A 27,712-nucleotide genomic window follows, 5' to 3' on the forward strand; every position below is an offset into this window, starting at 1 on the left:
TGGGGGCTACCAGTTCAATTCCCCAGTCAGGGCACATACAGGAGCAGCTCAATATTCCTGTCTCTCTCACTCACTCCCTCCCTCTCTCAAAAAATAATAAAATAGGCCCTGGCCAGTTTGCTCAGTGGTAGAGTGTCAGCCCAGATATGGATGTCCTGGGTTCAATTCCCAGTTAGGGCACACAGGAGAAGCACCCATCTGCTTCTCCTCCATTCCCCTTATCCTTTTTCTCTATCTCTTTCTTCCCCTCATGCAGTCAGGGTTCCATTGGAGCAAAGTTGGCCCGGATGCTGAGGATGGCTCTATGGCCTTCTCCTCAGGTGCTAAAATGGCTCCGGTTGCAATGGAGCAATGCCCCAGATGGGCAAGCATTGCCCCCTAGTGGGCATGCCAGGTGGATCCTGGTCAGGCACAGGTTGGAGTCTGTCTCTCTGACTCCTCACTTCTTGCTTTAGGAAAATACAAAAAATAATATAAAATAAAATAAAGTATATATTAGAAATTAGTTCTTGTACATTGTGATTTTTCTCTATTATAAAACAAATGATATATTGTTATTGTCTGCATTTGTTATTTTTAAAGAAAGGCCTTTTCTGATTTTAATTTTGGTAGCCTTAATACCTAGTACAGTGTATGGGTTATAAAGGAAGCTACATATGTGTTTACTGGTTGAATGAATAAAGAGTCCCTTGAAACAGTATTTTTCATTATCATGACTTCATAGATATGTATATGATAATATGTTGTATTCAGATGTGATGTTCTCAAAGGGTTTACAGTGATACTATTATTTGTGTAAAAGTGTTATTTTCTCTTTAGTACACATTTTCTTGAGGAACTCTCCTAATTTTTGTTAAAATATCATTAAAAAAATAGTTTTACTACTACTTATTCTCTTAGAGTATTTATTCTCTCTCTCTCTTTCAATTTTAAACCTGAATAGGTTTCACATTGAATGATAATTTTATAAAATCAAGACTATGAAAAGCCCCTATTCATGTGTTTGTTTAGCTATATTTGTATCTTACACATTTATTTTTGTAAATAAGTACTCATTATCTGTTTCCATTGGTTCATCTGTAAAATTGTCATCTGAGATTTGAAAATATGCTTCAGAAAGGCCCTTCTTAAAGTTTATACATGTTAACTGTTAGGAGGACCCATACAATTTAACTCAAAGGTTATTAAATTATCAATCACTTAGTTTTCAAGAATATGTTATTAAATAGCATAACCTTAAAGTGAACCTGGAAAAATATAAGGAGAAACCTGGTTCCAATCTAGATAGAGCAGTATGTTCATCATCATATCTGAGTAGGAAAAAAGAAAAATGAAGAAGTTGTGACTTTTAGGGTCCAAAGTACCATCGCTCAGCATGAGGAAGTGGTTTGTTGGGAAGATTCAAGTCTTCCTCTTGAGACAGAATGACAGAAAGTGGGGCTACTTAAAGTGAGATCATAGAGAAATTTAAAGTCAGAATAGAAAAATCATATCAGTTTTTCAAGATTGTTATAAGGATTAGCCTGACCTGTGGTGGTGCAGTGGATAAAGCTTCGACCTGGAACGCTGAGGTCGCTGGTTCAAAACCCTGGGCTTGCCTGGTCAAGGCACATATGGGAGTTGATGCTTTCTGTTCCTCCCTTCTTTCTCTCTCTCTCTCTCTCTCTCTCTCTCTCTCTCTCCTCTTTAAAATGAATAAATAAATAAAGTTGAAAAAAAATTTAAAATAAAAGATTGTTATAAGGATTAAAAAAGAGATAATTTTTCCAAAATATGTTCTATGAATATTTCTTGTCTTCTTTTTTTAATATTAGTGTTATTATTGTATTTTCATTTTATTGGTAAAATTTTGAATGGAATTTGATGTGGTTTTCCTTTTTGATGATATCAAATTTGTACACTAAAGTTACATTTAAACAAACAATTCAATTCTGTGAATTTGAATAACAGTATGCTTTGTTGAAACATCTTCAGCTCTATTATTATATTCTGTGTAAGAGATAGTCTCAAATTCCAACTTACATATGGTTGAATATGTTAAATGTATCCATGTAATATTATTTTAATGATATCTATATGACTTTCGTTTCTGATTTTAAAACTGAGTATATTTTAAAATGAATGACATGTTATCTACCCAGTCAAGTAACATTCATGAATATATTCTTTTACTCTTCAACATTTTAATAAAATTAAATATATAAGTATAAAATTCTGAGGTTAGCACTTAAATTTGCCTCAGTAGTAAAGCATCGGCCCAGCATGTGGATTTCCCAGGGTCGAATTCCAGTCAGGGCACAAAGAAGAAGCAACTGTCTGCTTCTCCACCCCTCCTCTCCCCCACCCACCTGCAGCCATGGCTCAATTGGTTGGAACACATTCGCCCCTGGCACTGAGGATAGCTCTGTGGAGACTCTACCTCAAGCATTAAAAATAACCCATTTGGGAGTATGGCCCCAGATGGGCAGAGCATCAACCCCAGGTGGGTAGTTGCCTGGTGGATCCCAGTCAGGGTGCATTCATGCTGTTTCTTTATCTCCTCTCCTCTCACTTGGAAAAAAAAAGAACAAAAAAAGAAAAAAAAACACTTAAATTTTTTTGAGTATATATATATAATTTATATATATTAGATCAGTTAAAGAAACCATAACACAAAAGAGATATTCCTGGTGTTTTGTTATTTTTACTGAAAAATATAAATATTTTTCATCATAAAACTGTGAAATATTTGCAGTATCTTTTTAAAATTTTCCATTGATTTAAGAAAGAAAGAGGAAGGGAGAGAGAGAGAGGGAGAAAGTGAGAGAAGCATCAAGTAGTTGATCCATTTAGTTGTTGCATTTACCTATGCACTCATTGGTTACTTCTCATATGCGTCTTGACCAGGGATCAAACCTGTGACTTTAGAGTGCCAGGACATGCTTTATCTGCTGAGCTATTCAACCAGGGCCTGCAATATCTTAAGAAAGTTATAATCTTAGTGTTTGCTGGAAATCTTACAGTACTTAAAAAATAAGAGCTGTGATATATTTGGGCAGCTAGGAGTTATGTCTAGATTTTCTTTGAAGTTACTATTGACCCAGACACAGTAGAAAATAGCAAAACAGGTGCCAAATATGATTCACATGAAAGTATTTTTCCCTGGAGAAGCATTTTTCTCTCTTTAAGAGTAGCAGTAAAGATCTTGATCTGGCTGTCTGAGCTATGTCATCTTTTTTAAAGATAGTTTAAAAGTCATTTGCTTTGCTGTGAGAGTGAATTATGTGATATTTAATACTACAGTATGCCCATTAAACATTATGTCATTAATCTTTTTAGGATGTGGAAAGGTCAGTGTCCAAAAGGCCATTTGTTAATTCCTATTTTAACTCCATGCTGAAAGCAGTTTTCAATGTATTCCTTTTTTTCTACAACTGACATAATCCACTAAAGGTAAAAGACTCCCAAAACTACCCATGCATATACAGCGAAAATCAAACATCATACTGTCTTAAATATATATATTAACTTTTTCTTTAAAATATAGACAAACAGGTAGAGCTTTCTTCAAAATTAGGATTGTATTATTAGGCACCATAAAATAGCTGAGATGTAGCCACAATATTAAAAATATCCTGGAACTTCTTAGATGTAACTAGCAGAAATATCATGTAAAGTAGATGCTTATTTGAAATAACTAATATCTCTCTAACATGTAATTTTGGGACTATACTATATTGAATTGCATATTCTTAAAGAAATTGCAATTTTTAATTCTGTTTGCCAAGATACTTTGGGGGTAATTTAGGAGAAAATAATTACTTTTTAGTTCTCAATGCTTATTCTAACAGAAAAATAAAATTTTCTGCTTGGAGTACTACCTTTGAAAATATATTACATTAAAAGACAGCATGGTAAAATTGATCTTGATTCCATATATATATATATATATATATATATATATATATATATATATATATAATTTTTTGATCAGTTAAAGAAACCATAACACAAAAGAGATATTCCTGGTGTTTTGTTATTTTTACTGTGCATGTGTCTAAGATTTTAAAAATCTTTTTCATTTTGCTATAATCCTTTGGCAGATTTAAAAAAAAATACTGTCAAACCCACAAAGTAAAGGAAGAGACAAGAAACAGTAGTTAACATAGATTTTTGAATACCTTTTGTGTACTTAGCTTTTTAAGACATCATGTTTCTAAAAACTCTAAATTATAAATTGACATTTCAGTACTTGATCATAGAAGCATTTCTTGTTTTGGGAATGACAGGGTTGAACATATGATTTAAGTATAACATTAGGGATGTCAGAACTAGAAATGCATTGCTACAAATTCTAAGCTATTTAATTAACAAATGCAAAAGTCTTTAAAGAAATAGGGTAGGACTTATGTAGTTAAAAAAAAAAGAAACAACTTTATACAAGCCAAATATATTTCTTCACTGACCTGAAGCTTTTCCTTTTATCTTAAATTAATGATGTTTTTCCTGCTTAAAAGTCTTGTCCTTTATCTAAATATCTGTTTACTTTCTGTCTCTTACATATGAATTCCTTGCATAAGCTAGCTATTAGAGAATTACCTAGACTCCAGTATTAATAAAGATAATAAATAATATTGCAAACCCTCTTTTGTTTAGATTGAACAAAAATATAAATAGATAAGACAAATTTAATGACCAATACATTTATGATGCCTGCTTTGAAAACAAGAGCATTTCAAGAATTGTGTTCTAGCCTGACCAGGCAATGGTGCAGTGGATAGAGCATCGGACTGGGAAGTAGAGGACCCAGATTCAAAACTCTGAAGTCGCCAACTTGAGCACGGGCTCATCTGGTTTGAGAAGGCTCACCAGCTTGAGCCCAAGGTAGCTGGCTTGAGCAAAGGGTCGCTCTGTCTGCTGTAGCTCCTGGGTTAAGGCACATATGAGAAAGCAATCAGTGAACTAAGGTGCTGCAATGAAGTATTGATGCTTCTCATCTCTCTCCCTTCCTGTCTGTCTGTCCCTATCTGTTCCTATCTCTGTCTCTGTCACAAAAAGAAATTGTTCTAATGATTTTATATGATTATTTTCCCTATTTTATTTCAAGATTTTTATAAACTTGATCTATAAACACCATATTCTTTTTAGTCTCTAGACTTGTGTTGTAAGAATTGCAAGCACTTAAGGGGTCTTCTATGAATGAGAAGAAAGATATGGTGTAAATAAGATTATATTCAAACACAGAATTATCTCCTTTGCAGGAGGAGCAAGACACAATGAGATGGGTCATCAATATATAAAGACAGAGATGAAGGTAAATTGTAGGCTGCTGACACTGATAGAAGATAGGATGTGAGGGTTTGAACTGAAAATGAAAGGAAAGAAAAGTAACTTGTCAGCAGTATTTATATGCTTTAAGCAATTAAAGATTCTCAGGTATTTTCTGCTTAAAATGGACCATAGTTGAATAATCTTCAGGAGGGAATGGGAAAGGAGGTTGTTATCATGCCTGTTGTATTTAACCAAAAGCTTAATGAAATTGATTTTAATCAGGCCACTAATTTAATGTTTATAGATGCATTAAAATAAGGGTAGATGTGTCCTTGAAATGAAATGAAACATGGGACAGAAAGTAAATACCTACAGAAGATCAGTGTCCTCTAGGTAGCACCTTTCCTGAAAGTCAATACATCTTTAGGTGATTTCTGGAGTTTTGTGTTTTTATAAGTAAACTTGCTATGAACACTACATCTGAATAAAAGTTCTCTAAGGAACATACCAAATAGTATAGTACATTTATTCATTCAAAATATGTTTGTTGAGCCATTACTGCCTTAGGTATTGTTCTAGATAATTTTTGATAAACATAACAATGCCAACAATAGTGAGAAGACAAGGATGAATAGTCAGGAAACAGAATTATTAAGCCAGTGAAATACTGTCAGACCATGTATGAATCTAGAATGGATGCGTGTTATACATTTGTTCAAACCCATAAAAATGTGCAACACTTTATCTGATTATTAATGTAATCTGTGGTTAGTGGGTAATAATATGTCAGTGTAGATTCATCATTTACAGCACGTAGATCACTCTGGGAAGTTATATTGATAATGGGGAAGCTATGAATGTGTCAAGGCAGGAAGTATAAAAGAAATCTTTGTACCTTCTGTTCAAATCAATTTTGCTGTAAACCTAAACTTGCTCTAAATAAATTATCTATTAGCCCTGGCCCAATGGCTTGGTTGGTTTGAGCGTTGTCCTGAAGTACAGAAGTTGCTGGTTCAACCCCTGGTTGGGGCACATGCAGGGGCAAATCACAATGTTTCTGTCTCTTTATCTTGCTCTCTCTCCCTCCCTTCCTCTCTTGCTAAAATTAATAAATAAACATTATTTTTTTAATTGTATATTAAAAAAAAGTCCACAGTCATCATGAAGCATATATTTTAGCTAATGGAGTCAGATTATCCAAAACAAACATAAAAATGTATACATTATAGCCTGACCTGTGGTGGCACAGTGGATAAAGCGTCGACCTGGAACGCTGAGGTCACCGGTTCGAAACCTGCACTTGTCCGGTAAAGGCACATATGGGAGTTGATGCTTCCTGTTCCTCCCCCCTTTCTCTCTCTTTCTCTCTCTCCTCTCTAAAATGAATAAAAAAAGAGCATTTAAAAAATGTATACATTATATATTAGAAAATTTTATGGGAGTGTCAGGAGTGAAAGAGAGGTGAGGAATTTTAAACAAGGTGGCTAGCATAGGCCTCACAGAGGCATATATTAACAAACACTTAGAGGAGGGAGGGAGTTATCAATATAGCTGTTTGAAGGAAAAAAATTTCAGAAGGATAAGCCAGCTCCTGAAAAGTCCAAACAAAGGGAGGAGCATGCCTGCTGTGGGAAGGACAACAAAAGGGATCAGAGCAGAGTAAACCAAGGGGAGAAGGAGAGGAGGACGTGATTGGATCTTTTAAGGTTTTTACAGCTAAATTTAAAAATTTTACATTTGTGAGTGAAATGGAGAGCCATTACTGGGTGTTGACCAAAAAGTTACATAATCACTGCATTTTAGATAGTCCTTTTGGCTAAGTCAGAGAATAGAGCGGGGGGGGGGGGGGGGCAAAGTTACAAGTAGGGAAAATGATTAGGAGTTCTTACTATCATCCCGGTTAGAGATGGTGGCACTGCCTGTGGTAACAGCAGAAGAGGTGGTGAATGATGATTGGATTCTGGAGAGTTTTCAGGAGATTGTCATCAGGATTTCCTGACAGATTAGTGTTCATTGTGGGGGAGAGAAGTAGTGAAGGGGATATCCATGGTTCTTAGCCTGTACAAATGGAACAAGTATGGAAAAGATTGAAGGGGTAGGGAAAAAAGAAACTTTCCTCTACCCTTCAAGGTTCTTTCATCTGGTCTAATAATTAAATCTACATGAGAGAGATCAGCAAGAGAAAGTAGGCAAATTTAGTTACATACATGTGTTTGGCAACCCCATATACACAAGAAAGTTGGAGACCCAAAATGCATGAGACGTTTGGGGGACTTAAATTAATATGAGATATGTATTAATATATATGGCATTTTGAGCTAAGGATACAGTAATTAGTAATTTGCCATACCATATAGATAATACAAAAAAGTTATCTTTGATAATTTCTTTTTTTTTATAAATTTTTATTAATGTTAATGGGGTGACATTAATAAATCAGGGTACATATATTCAAAGAAAACATGTCCAGGTTATGTCATTCAATTATGTTGCATACCCATTGCCCAGAGTCAGATTGTCCTCCGTCACCCTCTATCTAGTTTTCTTTGTGCCCCTCCCCCTCCCCCTTCCCCTCTCCCTTCTTCCTTCCCACGTCCTCCCTCCCCCAACCCCTGGTAACCACCACACTCTTGTCCATGTCTCTTAGTCTTGTTTTTATGTCCCACCAATGTATGGAATCATGTAGTTCTTGGTTTTTTCTGATTTACTTATTTCACTCCATATAATGTTATCAAGATCCCATCATTTTGTTGTAAATGATCCGATGTCATCATTTCTTATGGCTGAGTAGTATTCCATAGTGTATATGTGCCACATCTTCTTTATCCAGTCTTCTGTTGAAGGGCTTTTTGGTTGTTTCCATGTCTTGGCCACTGTGAACAATGCTGCAATGAACATGGGGCTACATGTGTCTTTACGTATCAGTGTTTCTGAGTTTTTGGGGTATTATGAGCAAGATACCTAATGTAAATTTTTCTAGGTAGTATGGGGGGGGGACAGAAGTTTCTCCTGAGCCCACTTTAAGTCAAAAGTTATTTTATCTTTAACCATGCACCTCCTCTTGGGAATACTAATTTTGAACCTATAGGAATAGATTTTGAAAGCAAAAAAAAAAAAAAAAGAAAAATGTGTTCAGGTATATTTATAATTTAATAGGCTTAATGTGGCTGTCAATTCATACATAGAATTTCAAATCATGAACTCGGTCACCAAGTCTATGTATATAGGTAGAGAACAGAGGAGAAGCAAGGACACTTCCCTAGGACATTCTAATGTAAAGAAGCCTGGACAGGGGAAAGGAAGCGAAGGAGGCTGGAAAAAAAAAAAAAAAGTGACCAGTAAATTAAAATGAGTTAAGAGGAAATTTATGGGTTAATTAAAAGGAAGATTGGGAGTCAAATATTAGACTTAATGATGAAGAAGTTAAACTTAACCTTAACAAGTGCGGTTTAATAGAGTGTGCAAGACAAAAAGCTGATTGAAATGGTTTTAACAGAGAATGGAAGAAATGAGGAAAGGGGTAGACACAGCTCATCATTTATAGAACTTTAATTTTGAAGTGGAAAAATGAATAAAATAGTTGAGTTGTTGTATACATGTGTTCATATTTGAAAGAAAACATGGCAACATATTGTTCAAACATTCTCTAATGACTTATACTCCTCTTAGCTTGTATGTCAGCATTCTTACTGATCTTATCAACATTTAGAATCATTTGTCTTCTAAACAGTTACTAATACTTGTGTAATTATAGCCAATTATGATCTCAATTTTAATTTTTCTGATTACAAGTCAGATTGAGCATCTTTTCATATGTTCATTAAATATCTTGAAATACCCATTTAGGTCTGTCTTAAAAATCTATTTTGAAATTTAGCATTTTTATTCATCTTAGATTGTTTGACCAATATTGTTTGAGAGATTCTTCATTTGTTCTTTGACTTAAGAGATATCTAGTTGATTATCTTACATGGTGGGGGTATCTAAGCTCTGAATTACACATCAATCTACTCATGAATTTGATTTAGTATTGAGGAAATAAAGCAGATTTTTTAAGAAAATAAATATAGGCCCTGTATGGTTGGCTCAGTGGTAGACCATCGGCATGACATGTGATGTCTTGGGTTTGATTCCCAGTCAGGGCACACAGGAGGAGCATCCATCTGCTACTCCATCTCTTCCCCCCATTTTCTCTCTCTCTCTCTACTCCTACCCCTCCCACACCCATGGCTCAATTAGAGCAAATTGGTCCCATGTGCTGAGAATGTCTCCATGGCTTCTGCCTCAGGGGCTAAGAAGAACAATGGTGCAATGCCCAAGATGGGCAGAGCATTGCCCCCTAGTGGGCTTGCCAGGTGGATCCTGGTCAGGGTACACACAGGAGTCTGTCTCCCTGCCTTCCCTCCTCTCACTGAATAAAAAAAATAAGAAAATAAATATATATAAATTTTTTGTCGACATTGAAAACTAAAATATGTATTTATAATGTGATAAAATACTGATAATCATGTATTCTTCAGTTTAAAAAAAAATTTCACACATTAATTTTATTTTTATAGTAATGCTTGTGAATTATGCTGCAAGCCATTCTTATTTCTTTTTTAACAGATGAGGAAGTTGAGACATAGGGAGTTCAGTGACATTACACAACTAATGAGTGATAAAGCTGAGAATTAGACCCAGATATTATCTTATTTCAAGTCCGTATATATTGAAGTGACCATATTCATAGTTACAGTGATAACAGAGGTATTTGGGACTCTGAAAGATTTTGCTTTGCATATTGTCAGTAATTATTTCAGGTTTGAGGTAAAAATCATTTTATAGTCATTCTTTGTCTAAAGCTTCCATCTCTTCTGCCCGAGATGGCAGTGGCATAACACTTCCACTGAGGGTAGAGCACTGCTTTCAGTGAGACATGAGTTATTTGACTGTACTATTGCAGTTCAAGCCTCATAGGCCTTGTCTCCTTCCCTATATTTTTAAGCCTGTTTCTTAGTGTGGCTTAAATTAATACTGTGTTACCACTTTAGTACTAAAGTAATACCTGAGTCATTTGAGCAGGAGATGGTCTCTCCCAGGCGCTGTTCCATGCTCCCTTCCAAGATCTTGATTTTCATAGATATCTACTATTGATAATAACTATGGATCTTATTTTGAAATGAAAATACAAAATTTTAAGTTAAAAAAATATGGCTTGGTGATTAATTTATATAGTGGGATAAACTGATATATTTTATTATTAGCTTACTGAAGAATACACTACAACCTTGGCTGCTTGGCTCACTGGTAGAGTGTCGCCCAGAGTGTGGATGTCCTGGGTTCATTCTCTGTCAGGTCACACAGGAGAGTCTCCCATCTGCTACTCCACCCTTTCCCCTCTTGCTTTGTCTCTGTCTCGCTCTCCCTTCTTCTCCACTCCTGCAGCCATGGCTCGATTAGAACAAGTTGGCTTGGGGCACTGAGGATGGCTCCATGGTCTCCGACTCAGGTGCTAAATATAGCTCTGATTGCAATGGGCAGAGTATTGTCCCCTAGTGGGCTTACCAGGTGGATCCTGGTTGGGGCATATGAGGGAGTCTATCTCTGCCTCCCCCTCTTTCACTAAAAAATAAAAAAATAAAGAATACACTACAAATGGATTAGCAGGTCCATAAGTAGCAAATAACAGATTTGAATATATATGGTATGTGGTATGTGTATATTTATGCATATACATGTATGTTAATAAAATAAGATACTTTAGTACTCTGAAAATAACAGTTTGAATTATGAACTCAACAGACTTAGATTTAAATTATCTCACCACGAAATAATATTTATGTAACTTTGGATACTTTTAAAAAATTCTTCTAAGTTTTATTTCTTTGGTCCATCTTGCATTTATCAATAAATGGCAGCTAATATTGTTAATATATAGTTACCTTTTCAGCACTAGAATATAAAATGCTTTAAAAGAATCCTACTCAGCAAAGGGTCAGGCAAGCCAGACTTCCTGGGTTTCAGCAAATATTTTTAATTCTCTATGCTCTAGTTTACTCATTTATAGAATGGGAGAAAGAAATATCTATCTTATACTCTTCTTGTGAAAACTAAATATGTTAACATTATAACTGCTTTGCATAATACTGGTATTCAGTAAATATTGCCTGCCTGTGATTATAATCAAACAAAAAGTTATACACTAAATTACTGGTAATAGTTACTGCCTACTAATGAAATAGACAAATTAAAAAGCAAATGTTTTTTTTGTTCTAAAATAGTAATAAATTATGGGTAATGGAGTATGTTTCAAGAGGCTCAGATTCAGCGTTAACAATTTCTACCAGTATCACCCTAACAAGTTACTTAAAGTATTAAAATCACAGTTTTTTTACCTAAAAAATAAGGTAAATAAGATTATTTTTCTGATAAGATTAGTGTGATAATCTTTAAAAATGATTAATTTAAAGCATCTAAATACACAATCTGAACAAAAAAAATGAATGTCATGTACTGGCTACTATTAATAAGAAAATTAATAGTTAATTTTACTTTAAACTGTCAGATATATTATAAATGCTACTATTATTTAACATTTTAAATAAAGAACCGTGTGTGTTTTTCTGACTTGTTACAAGGCTGTGGAAAATGGAATAATGCATTCCAGAAGACATGAGTATAATATAAACAAAGTACAATGGAAAAAAATAATATTAAACTAGTGGTATAGTGTCTGTTATCTCCCAATCATAATGAAAGTTCTCGACCATCACTGCAGTGATAAAATTGTGTATGGAATTTCAGGTTTAATGTGTAGTACATAGAAATAAAAATAACCTGTTGATTAGGCAGAATTCTGTAAGCAGTATAAGTTGTGTGGTTTTGCTCACATTAGACATCACAGTGCTGATTTATATAGGTAGAGCTTACTTGGGACATATGTCTCAATTTAGCAATAACTGAAGAAGTTCTTTAGTATAGGGCTTTAGGCAGCATTTGAGAATAGTGCTGTAATGAGAAATATATCTATATATGGATATAGTTAAATAAAGTACAAAGAATGCCTTGTCTCTACAATAGCAGATTGTATGTGTGTGTGTCTCTATATATACATAACCATTAGTTTTGGCCCCTAATCTGTGGCCATGACATGGAGGCTATCTGAGACATTTGGTGACCAAGCGCCTGTTTCTACTTAGATTCTGAACTGAAATAGGTACCTGCATTTCCTTAGCATCATGCACTTACTGTGTAACCTTACACTCATCCCTGAACACATTATTGTTTAATTACTTACTCTCCAATATCATATTATAGCAGTTATATAAAAACTCAAGGGGAACTCAAGAATACTATTAAAATCACCCCTAAGCTTATGAGGACTTCAGAGCTGTTAGGAAAAGATGCTCTAGTTGGCCCTGCCTTCTCCCCTCACTGCCACTCTGACATCTTGTGTGAAGTGCTATTGTTCTTGAACAGTAAGAGTGCTATTTCATCCTGACCTGGTGGTGGCATGGTGGCTGGAGTCTCGGCCTGCGTTACTGAGACCCAGGTTCAAACCTCAAGGTCATTGCCTTGATCATGGGCTCATCGAGCTTGAGCATGGGTTCACCAGCTTGAGCATGAGATCACAGACATGAACCCATACTCACTGGTTTTAGCCCAAAGGTTGCTGCCTTCAAGCCCAGTGTTGCTGGCTTGAGCCCAAGGTTTCTGGCTTGCACAGTGGTCACTGTCATGGCTGGAGCCCCCAGTAAATGCACATATGAGAAAGCAATCAATGAACAACTAAGGTGCCTCAACTAAGAGGTGATGCTTCTCATCTCTCTCACTTCCTGTCTTTTGTGCATGCAACAACAACAAAAACAAACAAACAACAACAAAAAAAGAGTGCTACTTTACTTTCTGATCCCTGAGAACTAAGAAAGGATGTTATTTTAAGAAAAGAGAAAGGAAAAGTGCTTACCCCCCCAAAAAAAGAAATATAATAACATTCTCATGGGAGATAAGGGGAGAGAAGTTTTTGTTTCTGTAATTCTTTGAAACATTGGTGCATGTTTGTGATATTACAGAATCACAGAGCATAGAAAAATACAACATATTTACATATTTACTATTTCTTCTTCTACAATAGCAGATTGTATGTGTGTGTGTCTATATATGATATATATATAACCATTAGTTTTGGCCTCTGTAATCTGTGATCATGACATGGAGGCTATCTAAGACATTTGGTGACCAAGTGCCTATTTCTACTTAGAGTCTGAGCTGAAATAGGTACCTGCATAATGGGGAGTGATGGAGGAGAATATGGGTAGAAAAGAGGTTCTTACATTTAGATTTGAGTAGGAATACTAAGCTATGTGGGTATAGATGATAATAATCTGTGGTATATAAAGGCAAGAGGTGTTCTTAAAATTTTAATTCAAGCCACTAGAAATTCACATTTGTTTTTATTGTTAGTTTACTTGAAATTTTTTTACCCTTGGAAATAAATAACTTGGTATTTTTTATTTTTGCTCTCTTTTTGTCCCCCTACTCCCTTTGAGTATTCCAGTGTCATGATACTTGGTGTATTTAGAATAACATAGCTTCCTTATTTCATAAAAGAGAAAATTGTTTTTATGCTCATTCTTGCAACGGTTTTGTATCCCTTCCCTGTTCAGTGGCAGAGCTGAGCACAATAGCTTTTTTTTTTTAATGGTTTTCTTTTCCATTTCAAAATGTGGATGCTACCACTCCTTTTTACCCTGTGCTATACTACTTGTCACTTTAACATTCTACAGTTACCTCTTATTTTCTTTTTATCTGGAATGTTTATTTTTTATTTTTTTTTATACAGAGACAGAGAGAGAGTCAGAGAGAGGGATAGATAGGGACAGACAGACAAGAACAGAAAGAGATGAGAAGCATCAATCATTAGTTTTTCATTGTGACATCTTAGTTGTTCATTGATTGCTTTCTCATATGTGCCTTGACCGTGGGCCTTCAGCAGACTGAGTAACCCCTTGCTCAAGCCAGCGACCTTGGCTCCAAGCTGGTGAGCTTTGCTCAAACCAGATGAGCCCACGCTCAAGCTGGCAACATTGGGTCTCGAACCTGGGTCCTCCGCATCCCAGTCTGATGCTCTATCCACTGTGCCACCACCTGGTCAGGCTGGAATGTTTATTTTTATGCCTCACTTTTTTGTCCATTTGAAGTCTTCCTTACTTACGTATTCCAGTGGGTCTTTCTGACTCTTTAACATAATTTAAAGTTGAGGTGTCAATACTTTTGGACACTCAAAGCCAAGTATCTTGAATTTGTGACACTTTAATTTTATTAGAATTATGAATGAAGATAATTCTTTATTAGCAAGGTGTGTGTTACACACATGTTTGAGCTAGAAGTATGATTTCTGTTAGTTTTTGATCAACCTAGGATATCTCTCTTCTACTTCCATTACACTTTGCCACTTTTGAGCTTTCATGGACAAGAAACAAACAAAGCTATGAGCTCAACTGTTGATTAAAACATTTCAAAAGGAGGACAGCTTTAAGATGAATTTTCTGTAATAAGCAAGACATTTAAAGATTTTTATAAGGTAAATAGAGCATATGAATTGAAATTCAGTTTGTTACTGTTCAATTTCAGAAGGTTCAGGGAGGCTTATCTTTTTCAGTTATAAATTGGCATGTAGTGGCAGCAAGATCAAGGAGTAGTTTAGTGGAATTTGACAGGTGCCCCCAAACTACGGCCCATGGGCCACACTTCCAAGGGGCACCTTTTTCATTGGTGGTCAGTGAGAGGAGCGCTGTATGTGGCGGCCCTCCTACGGTCTGAGGGACAGTGAACTGGCCCCCTGTGTAAAAAGTTTGGAGACCTCTGGTTTAAAATATTGAGATTCAGTAAGAGGGGTAAGAAGGCACAATAGGAAGCTGAGTGGAAAACCTTTTATCAGATGTGAAACCTATGCAGCCCATTTTGCAAAACAACAAGAAAGAATCTCTTAGTGAATAGCCTGCAGATTTAGATAAATGAAGTGGTTTCTCACTTATAATCCTTTAAATAAACTGAAGTGTTTATCGCCATTGATAGCCTAACATGCCAAAAAAGAAGTGGCAAACATTAGTAAAGAAAACCACATAGCCTTGAGGTTAAATAGATGCTGCCCAGAAATAATCTGTGAGTACAAGGAACAAAGAAAATGAAAAAGAAATGAACAAGGGAGTAATAGACTTCTATATTCTGATGTTTTGATATATCCATATTCCCACATATGAAACTATACTAATCACCTACATTTAAGTTTCAAAGCACTTATATGAAAGAATTGAATCTAATATAGAACTTTAAGTCAAATGTGCAGCACCACAGATTTCCCTCTGCCTTCTTCTTCAGACAAGGTGTTTTGGTGGACAAGGCAGCCTGTTTCCTTGAATGTACCCTTTTCAGAGTCCTGAATCAAAGATCAGGTGTTACAATGACAATCTTTAAATATTTATTTATTTATTCATTTTAGGGAGGTGGAGGGAGATAGGGTCAAAGAGAGAGAGAGAGAATGGGGGAGGAGCAGGAAGCATCAACTCCCACATGTGCCTTGACTAGGCAAGCCCAGGGTTTCAAACTGGCAATCTCAGTGTTCCAGGTCAATGCTTAATCCACTGCGCCACCACAGGTCAGGCGAAAATGCCTTTTTAAATATACTTATTATTTTTCTTCTGGACTACTGGAGAGAACATTTTCTATATTTTAGAATTTCAAACTTGAATTTTGATTTTCACCCTAGATATTTTGCATTCAGCATATCATCACATATATGTGAATATGTCATATTTTAAATCTCTTGCCTAATATCTAAATACTGTGTTTTAATTTTGTGCAGCATTCAGTTACAGTTGTTCCTGATGAGCTATTAATTACGGGTAAATCAAGTAAGCTATTTCAAGAAGTACTGGAAAAATGGCAGGGAAAACATGTCAACCTTGCTAAATGTGCCTCTAGGATTGAAAGATATTAGTGTTAAAGTCAATCAAGATTTCTCCTTATGATATTTTCTCAGTATTATTATAAATGTGCAAGAATTTAAGGACCACTTCTAAGAGAATGGGATTGAGTTGTGTATATGTGTCCCCAATAGAGATGGTGTTCTAGAATGATGGACTAACTTTGAAAGATGTGTAAGTTCTCATAGAGCCTTCCTTCTTTTTCATAAGAAAATTGAGGAATCACTTCCTTAATAAGTCCAGATCCATCAACAACTTTCTACAAGTATTGCAATATGCACTGTTGATTTGTTAGTACATATCTCAAATTACTATTTCCACTCAATAGATATAGGACTACAAACTAAGAATTCTTTTTTGTCTTAGTCTATGAGTAGGATATAGAGTTACAAAGTCCGCTAAGAGTATGTACTTTCTTTATGAATTTGTGTGTCATCCTTGGCACAGGGGCCATGCTAATCTTCTCTGTATCGTTCCAATTTCAGTATATGTGCTGCCAAAACGAGCACAAAGAGTATGCACTCTCTTTGCAACTTGCATGATCATCAAATACCTGATACAGAAGTTATGATGTCTATCTTTAAAATAATAAGTAAGTGTATTAATTTGCTATGACCATTGATGGGATTCAAATAACTTAAAAACCAGGTCTCTGACCTACTGTCCATTTTAAGTATAAAAACATACCAAAAATAGTTTATTATTTCATGCATTTAATACTTAAATAAGAAAATATAAAAGGTATACAAAAAGCCCTGGCCGGTTGGCTCAGCGGTAGAGCGTCGGCCTAGCGTGCGGAGGACCCGGGTTCGATTCCTGGCCAGGGCACACAGGAGAAGCGCCCATTTGCTTCTCCACCCCTCCACTGTGCCTTCCTCTCTGTCTCTCTCTTCCCCTCCCACAGCCAAGGCTCCATTGGAGCAAAGATGGCCCGGGCGCTGGGGATGGCTCTGTGGCCTCTGCCTCAGGCACTAGAGTGGCTCTGGTCGCAACATGGCGACGCCCCGGAGGGGCAGAGCATCGGCCCCTGGTGGGCAGAGCGTCGCCCCCTGGTGGGCGTGCCGGGTGGATCCCGGTCGGGCGCATGCGGGAGTCTGTCTGACTGTCTCTCCCTGTTTCCAGCTTCAGGAAAAAAAAAAAAAAAGGTATACAAAAATAGATTATGGTATAAGAAAGAGTTTTAAAATATTAATGAAGAAATATTAAATAATACCTGACAGAAAACAATAAAACTGTTATTTAAGGTATTTCCATATTGCTTCTTGAATGGCATGCTCACTTGCAATTTTTTCACCTATGGATGGAATGAACATTACTATGAGTACTTAGAATATGATGTCATGCAGATGAAGGTTAAAAAAGAGTAAGAAATGTAAATTTTGGATTTCCACATTGAACAGCTGCCCAGTAGCCCATTGTAGAGAGAACCCTGATTTAAAGTGCCATTTTAACAACCAGTTTACCAAATTCAAAAAACAATTAGGTATCAGTTCTAACAAACTGATGTGAATTGGCTGAATCCCACCACTGGCTATTACTAGTCTAATAAAATAGCCCACACTGAATAGTTAAACAATAGAAATTTAGTTTATTCACAGTGTATGTAGAGCAGGGGTCGGGAACCTATGGCCCACGAGCCAGGTGTGGCTCTTTTGATGGTTGCATCTGGCTCACAGGCAAACCTTTAATAAAAAAAATAATAATAACATTAAAAATATAAAACATTCTTATGTATTACAATCAATTCATTTCCTACTGCTCATGTCCATGGTTGCAGGTGGCTGGAGCCAACCACAACTGTCCTCTGGGACAACACCAAATTTTTATTGGATAATGCGTAATGTACACAAGTCATTGTGAGGTCAGGAAGTAAACTTCCCTCCTTTTAATCAAGTAGTCAGCTAGCTAATTGCAGAAACCGTTTTGACGAAGAAGATGGCTAATCAAAAAAAAAGATGAGGAGTATCATACTTTTCAGCAGGAATGGACAGAGGAATTCACCTTTCTGGAGAAAGCAGGTTCTACAGTCTGTCTAATATGCAATGATAAAATTGCATCGATGAACCGGTCAAATATAAAGCAGCACTTCGACACATGCCATACTACATTTGCATCCAAATATCCAGCGGGGGACAGCAGGAAGAAAGCATGTCAAGAGCTATGGTGCAGAGTGCAAGCTAGTCAGCAGCAACTCCATGTTTGGACCCAACAAGGTGACTGGAATTCGGCTAGCTTTGCTGGTGCTTTAGCAGTTGTGAGAAACGGAAAGCCATTCACAGATGGGGAGTATGCCAAAACATTCATACTTGATGTTGCCAATGAACTTTTTGATGACTTTTCAGATAAAGACAAAATAATCAAGTGGATAAAAGACATGCCTCTGTCGGCAAGAACTGCTCACGATTGTACCATTATGATGGCAAATCAAATTAAGGCAACACAAGTGATGGACATAAATGCAGCACCATTCTGTTCTCTCACTTTGGATGAGTCAAAAGACGTAAGCCATTTATCCCAGTTCAGTAATTGCAAGGTATGCTGTCGGTGACACACTATGTGAGGAAAGTCTTGCTGTTTTGCCTATGAAAGAGACAATAAGAGGAGAGGATTTATTCAAGTCTTTCACTGACTTCGCTAAAGAAAAAAATCTACTCATGGATAAACTTATTTCAGTGTGTACTGATGGTGCTCTGTGCATGGTGGGGAAAAACAGAGGATTTGTAGCACTTCTTCATGAACATGAAAAAGACTCATCCTAAGTTTCACTGCATCCTACATCAGGAGGCGCTTTGTGCTCAGATGTGTGGTGTGCAGCTTGGTGAGGTGATGTTGCTGGTCATTTGGGTGGTCAACTTTATTGTTGCCCAAGTTTTAAATGATCGCCAGTTTCAAACACTGCTGGATGAAGTTGGGAATAATTATCCTGGTCTGCTTCTGCACAGCAATGTGTGTTGGTTATCAAGAGGGAAGGTGCTCAGCTGTTTCGTGGCTTGTCTGAGCAAAATCTGGACTTTTCTTGAAATGAAACACATCAAGAATCCTAAGTTAGCTAACACTGAGTGGCTCCTAAAGTTCTACTATCTCATGACATGACTGAACATCTGAACCAGCTCAGTATGAAAATGCAAGGCATTGGAAAGACAGTCTTATCCCTTCAACAAGCAGTTGAAAACAAGCTGGAACTCTTATTGCCAACATTGAAACAGGCCATTTACTACACTTTGAAAAACTAGGAGAGTTTAAAGATGCATGCACAGCAAGTGACCCTGCTCAACATCTTGATCTCTAGCAGCTAGCGGGCTTCACATCTAATCTCCTGCAGTCATTCAAAGTGCACTTTGGAGAATTTCCTGAGCACACTTGTCTTTTTTAGGTCATCACCCATCCACACAAGTATGTAGTGGACAGCGCCAAACTGAGTTACATCCCCGATGTCTCCGTCAGAGATTTTGAGCTACAAGCTGCTGACCTGAAGGCTTCAGATATGTGGGTGAATAAGTTTAAGTCACTGAATGAAGATTTGGAAAGACTTGCACAATAGCAAGCAGAGTTGGCGAGCAAACACAAGTGGGGAGAAATGAAAAACTTTAACCCGCGGACCAGCTGATTCTCAAAACTTGGAACGCACTTCCCATGACATACTACACACTGCAGCATGTGAGTATTGCTGTACTGACAATGTTTGGCTCTACATATTCATGTGAGCAGTCTTTATCACATCTAAAGAATGTTAAGACCAACCTACAATCACATTTAATGGTTGGAAGTCTCAATGCCTGCATGAAGCTTAACCTTACCACATTATCAACCAGTCTACAAAGCCATCAGCAAAACCATGCAGCACCAGAAGTTGCATTAATGGTAAGAAGTACTGTATTCATCATTGGTTAGCAACAGCATAACAACGTTATTAAAAAGAATTCCGAGACTTATTGTACTTTAAAAGTGTTTGTCTTACATAAAATGCACACATTTACTTGTATTTATTGTTAAACATATTGTATGTCTCTCATGGAATTACGTTTTAAAATATGTGGCGTTCATGGCTCTCACAGCCAAAAATGTTCCCGACCCCTATGTAGAGGTTAGAAGTCCAAGATCAATGTCAGCCAGTCTGGTATCTTATGAGACCTGTCTGACTGGCAGGTGGCTACCTACTTGCTGTGGCTTCACATAGTTTTTTCCTCTATGAATGTGTACCTATGATGTCTCTCCAAATGTCCAATTTTCTCTTCTTATAAAGATACCAGTTAGATGGAATTTGCGTACATTATCAGTCATTTTAACTTAATCACCTCTTTAAGCCCTTATTTACAAATATAATTACTTTCTGAGGTAATGCAAGTTCAAGCTTCAGGATGTGAATTTTAGGGGGACACAATAAGTATCACTTTCTCAAGGAAAATGTTTCCCAACAGATTAGGTCAAATTCTTCTTTTATATATATATATATTTTTTCATTTTTCTGAAGCTGGAAACAGGGAGAGACAGTCAGACAGACTCCCGCATGTGCCCGACCGGGATCCACCTGGCACGCCACCAGGGACGACGCTCTGCCCACCAGGGGGCGATGCTCTGCCCATCCTGGGCATCGCCATATTGCGACCAGAGCCACTCTAGCGCCTGAGGCAGAGGCCACAGAGCCATCCCCAGCGCCCGGTCCATCTTTGCTCCAATGGAGCCTTGGCTGCGGGAGGGGAAGAGAGAGACAGAGAGGAAAGCGCGGCGGAGGGGTGGAGAAGCAAATGGGCGCTTCTCCTGTGTGCCCTGGCCGGGAATCGAACCCGGGTCCTCCGCACGCTAGGCCGACGCTCTACCGCTGAGCCAACCGGCCAGGGCCTCTTCTTTTATATTTGCTTACATAACCTCTAATTCTCTGTATCATTTAGCACAATTGTATTTTGTTTCTTTTTGTTTTTGGTTTTTTTTTTTTGAGTTGGGTGCAGACAAGGACAAATGGACATGAAGGGAGAGAGATGAGAAGCATTTAATCATAGTTGCAGAACTTTAGTTGTTCATTAATTGCTTTCTCATACATGCTTTGACTGGGGAGGTTCTAGTCAGTGGCCCCTTGCTCATGACGGAGACCATGGGGTCATGTCTATAATCTTACAGTCAAACCAGTGAACCCGTGCTCAAATTGGTGAGCCAGTTCTCAAGTCAGCGACCTCAGGGTTTCGAACCTGGGTCCTCTGTGACCCAGGCCAACGCTCTTCCACTGTACCACCACCTGGTTAGGCAGCACAGTTGTTTTTAAACAATCATATATTTAGCTTTTTAAGTCCTGTTAGGCTTATACAACTATATGTTTACTCTATGCCTGGTTCCTCATATATACCTTGCACATAGTAAGAGTTTAGTAAATATTAGTTGGGTGAACAAATAAGACTTATTATAATTAATATAGTCTTCATTTGCTTAGTATTTTAATTATTTTTCATATACTGTGCTATTGGATCTTCAAATAAGACTAATTAGGGAAATACTATTGCCACATTTTAGGTATAAAGCAAAAAATAATATTTAGTAACATAACTAAAATAAGTCAGTTAAGAATATCTGTCAATTAGATATTTGAACCTGAATCTCTAACCTCCAAATACCATATTTTTTCTAAAGTAGGATTTAAAAATTCTAAGGTTGCAATTACTAGGGCGATGATATAGAAAGGGAAATGGTGGTATCAAAGACAACAAAGATAACAAATGAACAAAAAAAGCAGCAAAAGAAACCCAGATATCAAAGTGAAGCAAGCTAAGGTTGTACTTGTAGAATAAGAAATAAAAATATTGGAGCAAGGAGTTAGAGTTATAAAATAATCATGTTGTAGATTTAAACAACTTGCTAAATCAGTGGTTCTCAACCTGTGGGTCGCGACCCCGGTGGGGGTTGAAGGACCAAAACGCAGGGGTCCCTAAAGCCATCGGGGTCACCTAAAGCCATAGGAAAATACATATTTTATTTAAAAATGTATTGTATAATAAATATGTATTTTCCGATGGCTTTAGGGGACCCCTGCGTTTTGGTCATTCGACTCCCGCTGGGGTCGCGACCCACAGGTTGAGAACTGCTGTGCTAAATAATATTGCATACAAACGAGAAATTCAATAACACATGTATTAATGTGGAGGGCATATCAGTTGAGGAAGAGCTTCATCTAAATTGCATACGTATGTTTTAGAATAACAATGATTTCTTATATTCCTCTTGTTTACAGCCAGTTAGAATTAACATCATAATCACTTGACACTTGCACTCTTCCAGAAACAAAGCATAAGATATAATTGGAAAAATGTCACCTTTACTGTTTAACAGGAGAAGAAATATCTAGAGAGGCATGAAGCTAGATCAGCTGGTTCAGGGCTTGGACGCGATGCTTAGATCACTCTTTCAGAGTTTTAGACACAAATTGTTTCTCAGATATTCCCCATGTATGGTTAAAGTCCTAAGATAAATTATTAAAAAATAGAAAAATTATTTAGATCTGAATATTGGGCTCACTATTCATAACTACACCTTTAGTAATTATTTAAGTACTCTTAGCTTCCATTTCCTCATATGGAAATAATGAACCTGATAACAACAGTGCCTACCTTAAATGGTTGTTGTATTGGTTAAAATATATACTGTGCATAAAATTTTGAGCTATCATCTGGCTAATTAATTATTATTACATAAAGAGAAAAAAAAACACTAAGCATTTTTCTTTTAATACACTACATACACATGGTGGCATAGTGGATAGAATGTAGGCCTGGGACACTGAGAACCCAGGTTCAAAACCACGAGGTCACCAGCTTGAGTACAGGGTTGCTGGCTTGAGCTTGAGATCACAGACAGGACCCCATGGTTGCTGGCTCATCTGGAGCCTCCTGGTCAAGGCACTTATGAGAAAGCAATCATTGAACAACTAAGGTGCCACAATAAAGAATTGATGCTTCTCACCTCTTTCCCTTTCTGTGTGTCTGTCCCTGTTCTCTCCCTCTCTTAAAACACACACACACACACACACACACACACACACACAACTTACAGAAACATAAAGTTGTTCTTATTTTATGCAGTGGATAGAGTGTTGGCCCAGCATATGGACTTCCAGGATTCAATCGCTGCTCAGGGCACAAGGGGAAGCATCAATCTGCTTCTCTTCTCTGTCTTCTTCTTTCCCTCTTCCACTCTTGGCAGCCAGTGGCTTGATTCGTTTGAGAGGCAGGCTCAGGTACTGAAGATAGCTCGATTGGTCTGAGTTTCAGCCCCAGAAAGAGGTTGCCAGGTGGATCCTGGTTAGAGCACATGTGAGAGTCTGTCTTTCTAACTCCCCTCCTCTCACTTAAAAAAAAATTGCTGTGTCATGCCGGTCACATAAGAGAAGCCACTGAGAAATGCATATGACACATAGTCTCATTGAAGTACTGGAAGTATTCCCAACAAATCATATTTGTCATTCATTTATCCTGTGTATAACTTCTGGTTTTGTCATCTCCTTTTTATTCCAAAGTTTAACATATATAAATATTTATAACTTTTTACATATTAAACATATGGATGCAATTTTTTGTTATTTCCTTATGCAAGTTATTGATTTGTACAATAACTAAGCAAAACAAAAAATATATATATATACATATATACTATTTATTTCTCTCTCCAATTTTTTGAAATTTACTTCCCTGATATAATTATCATTAGTTTGGAGCATATGGTTTTTTGTTATTTAAAAATTGCTTATTTAAATATATAAATATTTAGAACTTATATTTGAGCATATAGGTTTTCTTTTTATGACATGTATTATTCTGTTTTCAAATTAATTTGTTTACTTAAGATATATACCTTGACCATATTTACATGTTAATATTTATTATATAATAATTTTATTGAAAAAATGTATTATAGGTATATGGCAACTTTAGTATATTAATACTATAGGCTAACATAATATAGTACTTAAATAGATACAAAGCACCTTGTGGCATCTTACATATATTAACTCCTCTAGTCTTCATAATAATCATAAGATTAAAAAAAATTAACCTCATTTTATTGATCAAGAAACTGAGGACAGGCCCTGGCCGGTTAGCTCAGTGGTAGAGCGTCGGCCTGGCGTGCAGGAGTCCCGGGTTCAATTCCCAGCCAGGGCACACAGGAGAAGTGCCCATCTACTTCTCCACCCCTCCCCCTCTCCTTCCTCTCTGTCTCTCTCTTCCCCTCCCGCAGCCAAGGCTCCATTGGAGAAAAGTTGGCCCGGGCGCTGAGGATGGCTCTGTGGCCTCTGCCTCAGGCGCTAGAATGGCTCTGGTTGCAGCAGAGCGATGCCCTAGATGGGCAGAGCATCGCCCCCTGGTGGGCATGACGGGTGGATGGTCCAGCGCATGCAGGTGTCTGTCTAACTGCCTCCCATTTCCAACTTTGGAAAAATACAGAGAAAAAGAAACTGAGGGCAAAGGCATGAATAACAACCTCTAAGTCACACAAGTACTAAAGAACACAGCCAAGATTTAAGTCTGGGCAACGCTGTCTTCATTATCCATGCCCAGACTGGTATACACTGAAAACCATCTTGTCTCTTTTAATAAAGCATAATGCTCTATAATATGAATATATATGTATATATATATATGTATGTATATTTAATTTTTTTCTTTTTCATACTGTCAAATGTGCCTGTTTTCATTATACTTTCTTTTTTAACTGTCTTTTCTCGATGTTACAATTCTCCTAGTATTTTTTTCTTGCTAATCACTTTAGAGTTGTGCTTTTTTTTAAGAAAAAAATTGAGTGTATATTTTAGAGTAGTCTTGGTTCACAGCAAAACTGAGAAAGTACAGAGAATTAGCTCATAATAGATTACTGAATTGGAATAGAAGACTGAAAACAATAAAATAGATAGAAGAAAACATAGACACTAAAATTATGGGGGTTGGTCTTGGAGTTTTTGTGACCCTCAGCTCTCAAAGGCAATGAAAGAAAAAGCAAAAAAAAAAAAAAAAAAAAAAGAATTGGGTTACATCAAACTAAAAAGCTTGGATTACAGCAAACTAGAAGCTCTTTATACCTTCTCCTCCACTATCAATATCCCATGTCAGAGTGGTCCAGTTGTTATAACTGAGGAACCTACATAGACATATCATTATCATCCAAAGTCCATATTTTACAAGGGTTTAGTCTTGGTCTAGATTCTATGGCTTTGACAAAGTTATAATGATATCTATCCATCATCATAGTATCACACAGAATAGTTTTGTGTCCTAAAAACATTTTATATTCTGCGTATTCATCCTTTTTTTCCCTCCTAACCCCTGGCTACTGTTTTTTGTTTTTTTTTCTGCTAAAATCTTTACTCTATCTCAGATATATAATAATCACGGTCGTTGCCAGAAAATCCAATGATAATCCTTTAAATGATTAGTTCCTTGCAACAATACCATTTATTATGTAATTAATCCTATATCGATTTCATTGAAATGCTACAATTTTTATACATAAATTCTTAAAATGTATTTGAATATATTTGTGGACATCTTAACTCCATCTTTTCTACACTTATTTATTTTTCTGAAAGTACTATACTGTTTTGGTTATAGTAGCTTCATAATAATTATCAAATCAAGAAATAACAATTTTAGGTAGGCAATTGTAAGGAGGATAACATTTGTACATGCCAAGGCTATAATGTTTTTCCACATGTCTATATAGTGTTCTCCCACTGAGAACATAGCTTCCGCAAATTTTCTCATCTGTATTAGCAAATGAACTTAAAATAATATATTCTAATCCTGTTACACACATGTACACATACAAAATCTTTGATATTTTGTTTGGAATTTATTTAAAATTAAAGTCAATTTTGGAGTATTGGCATTTTAGGAGTTTAAATATTCCTGCTCTGATATTTTAGTTGTTGCCAACATAATTAAAAAATATAATTATTATTTTTATTGCTAATACATATATATAATAAAACACATGTATATTATATGTATAGATTTATACACACATGTACACTATATTCATACATATATCATCATGTTGGTATCTGTTTTCTTGGAAAAGTGTTTATTCAGGTTCTCTGCACACTTTTTAATTAGATGGTTTGTTTTTTTGTTCTTGAATTGTGTAAATTCTTTATATATTTTGGATATTAGCTTCTTATTTGCAAATATCTTCTATTTTGTTCGTTAGCTTTTTGATTTGTTATTGGTTTGTTTTGCTGTGCAGAAGCTTTTTAGTTTGATGTAATCCAATTCTTTTTTTTTTTTTTTTTTGCTTTTTCTTTCATTGCCTTTGAGAGCTGAGGTTCACAAAAACTCCAAGACCAACCCCCATAATTTTAGTGCCTATGTTTTCTTCTATCTATTTTATTTTTTTCAGTCTTCTATTCCAATTCAGTAATCTATTATGAGCTAATTTTTGTGAATTGTGTCAGATAGTAGCCTAGTTTATTTATTTATTTTTTGCATGAATCTTCAATTTATCCAGTATCATTTATTGAAGAGGCTTTCCTTTCTTCATTATGTATTTTGACTCCTTTGTTGAAAACATGTTGCCTATTATATGTGAGTTTACTACTGGATTCCCAATTCTGTTCCATTATTGTGTGTGTCTGTTTTTCTGACAGTACTCTTCTGGCTTGATTATTTTAGTTTTGTGTATAGTTCTAAAGCAGGAAGTACGTTCATCATTTTTCTTTATCTTAATCTAATTTTAGGTGGTTGAAATAATATGGTATGAATTACAGTATAAGGATGGTATATTTTATGTATTCATTGCATGTAAACATTTCCTTTTTCCTGATGGAAACCCTCTACATCCTTCTCTTCCTGTTCTGTGTTGTGGGAAGCTGTGCTATATGGACGAAATAGATGGGATTTTGCTTCCTGAAGGGTTATGCCAGGCAAGGAGAATGAAATCAGGACATTTCTTCTCTGAGCTCTGTCCCTGTGTGCTTACTCTGTCCTGGCTAAATCTTTTTCCTGAAGATTATGATATCTATAATGAGGCCCTCCCACACAGTTCTCTTTTTCTGGGTTCTGGAGCTACTCTCTCTCATCAGTCTTTGAGACCTAAAAGTTAACCATGCCCTGTGGTACTGAACTATGCTTTGTGGGTTTTTGCTACATTCAGACCACACTTTTAAAACCTCTACCATTTGAGTATACCATTTGATTCCTGCTTATGCCTTGACTGATAAGGCTGTGTATAGGATTCTTGTTGTAGACCTGGCTATGAGAGTCACTGATGGATAATCAGGCAAAAGAAAATAGAGTTGCAGTGCACATAGAGAATAGACTCCCAGGCTGTCAGGAACCCCTATATAGAGCTATGGAGGAGGAGAAAGACAAGTAGTGTTCTGGTTTTTGCAGATAAAGATATGGAGGGGCAGCTTCAGCCTGGCACCATAGTTCCTGTCTGCTATTGCAAAAGCAAAGTAGGGCACCAATCACACATCTGCTGAGGGCATTAATCCAAGTTGTCTATCTAGTTGCTGGCCCCTA

The 27,712-nt window shown here is 36.5% G+C and overlaps 1 protein-coding gene and 1 non-coding gene across 3 annotated transcripts in view; one reads left to right on the forward strand and one right to left on the reverse strand.

The window, feature by feature from the left end:
• The window catches only part of GRID2 (glutamate ionotropic receptor delta type subunit 2), a 1,621,553-nt gene that overhangs the window by 498,753 nt on the left and 1,095,088 nt on the right, over positions 1 to 27,712 (forward strand). The gene's annotated exons all lie outside the window — the stretch shown is intronic.
• LOC136407278 (U6 spliceosomal RNA) lies at positions 16,618 to 16,726 on the reverse strand. The gene has a single exon (XR_010751835.1). It is a non-coding gene; the product is annotated as a U6 spliceosomal RNA (small nuclear RNA).

The sequence above is a fragment of the Saccopteryx leptura genome, chromosome 5, assembly GCF_036850995.1.
Source record: "Saccopteryx leptura isolate mSacLep1 chromosome 5, mSacLep1_pri_phased_curated, whole genome shotgun sequence".
Lineage (NCBI taxonomy): Eukaryota > Metazoa > Chordata > Mammalia > Chiroptera > Emballonuridae > Saccopteryx > Saccopteryx leptura.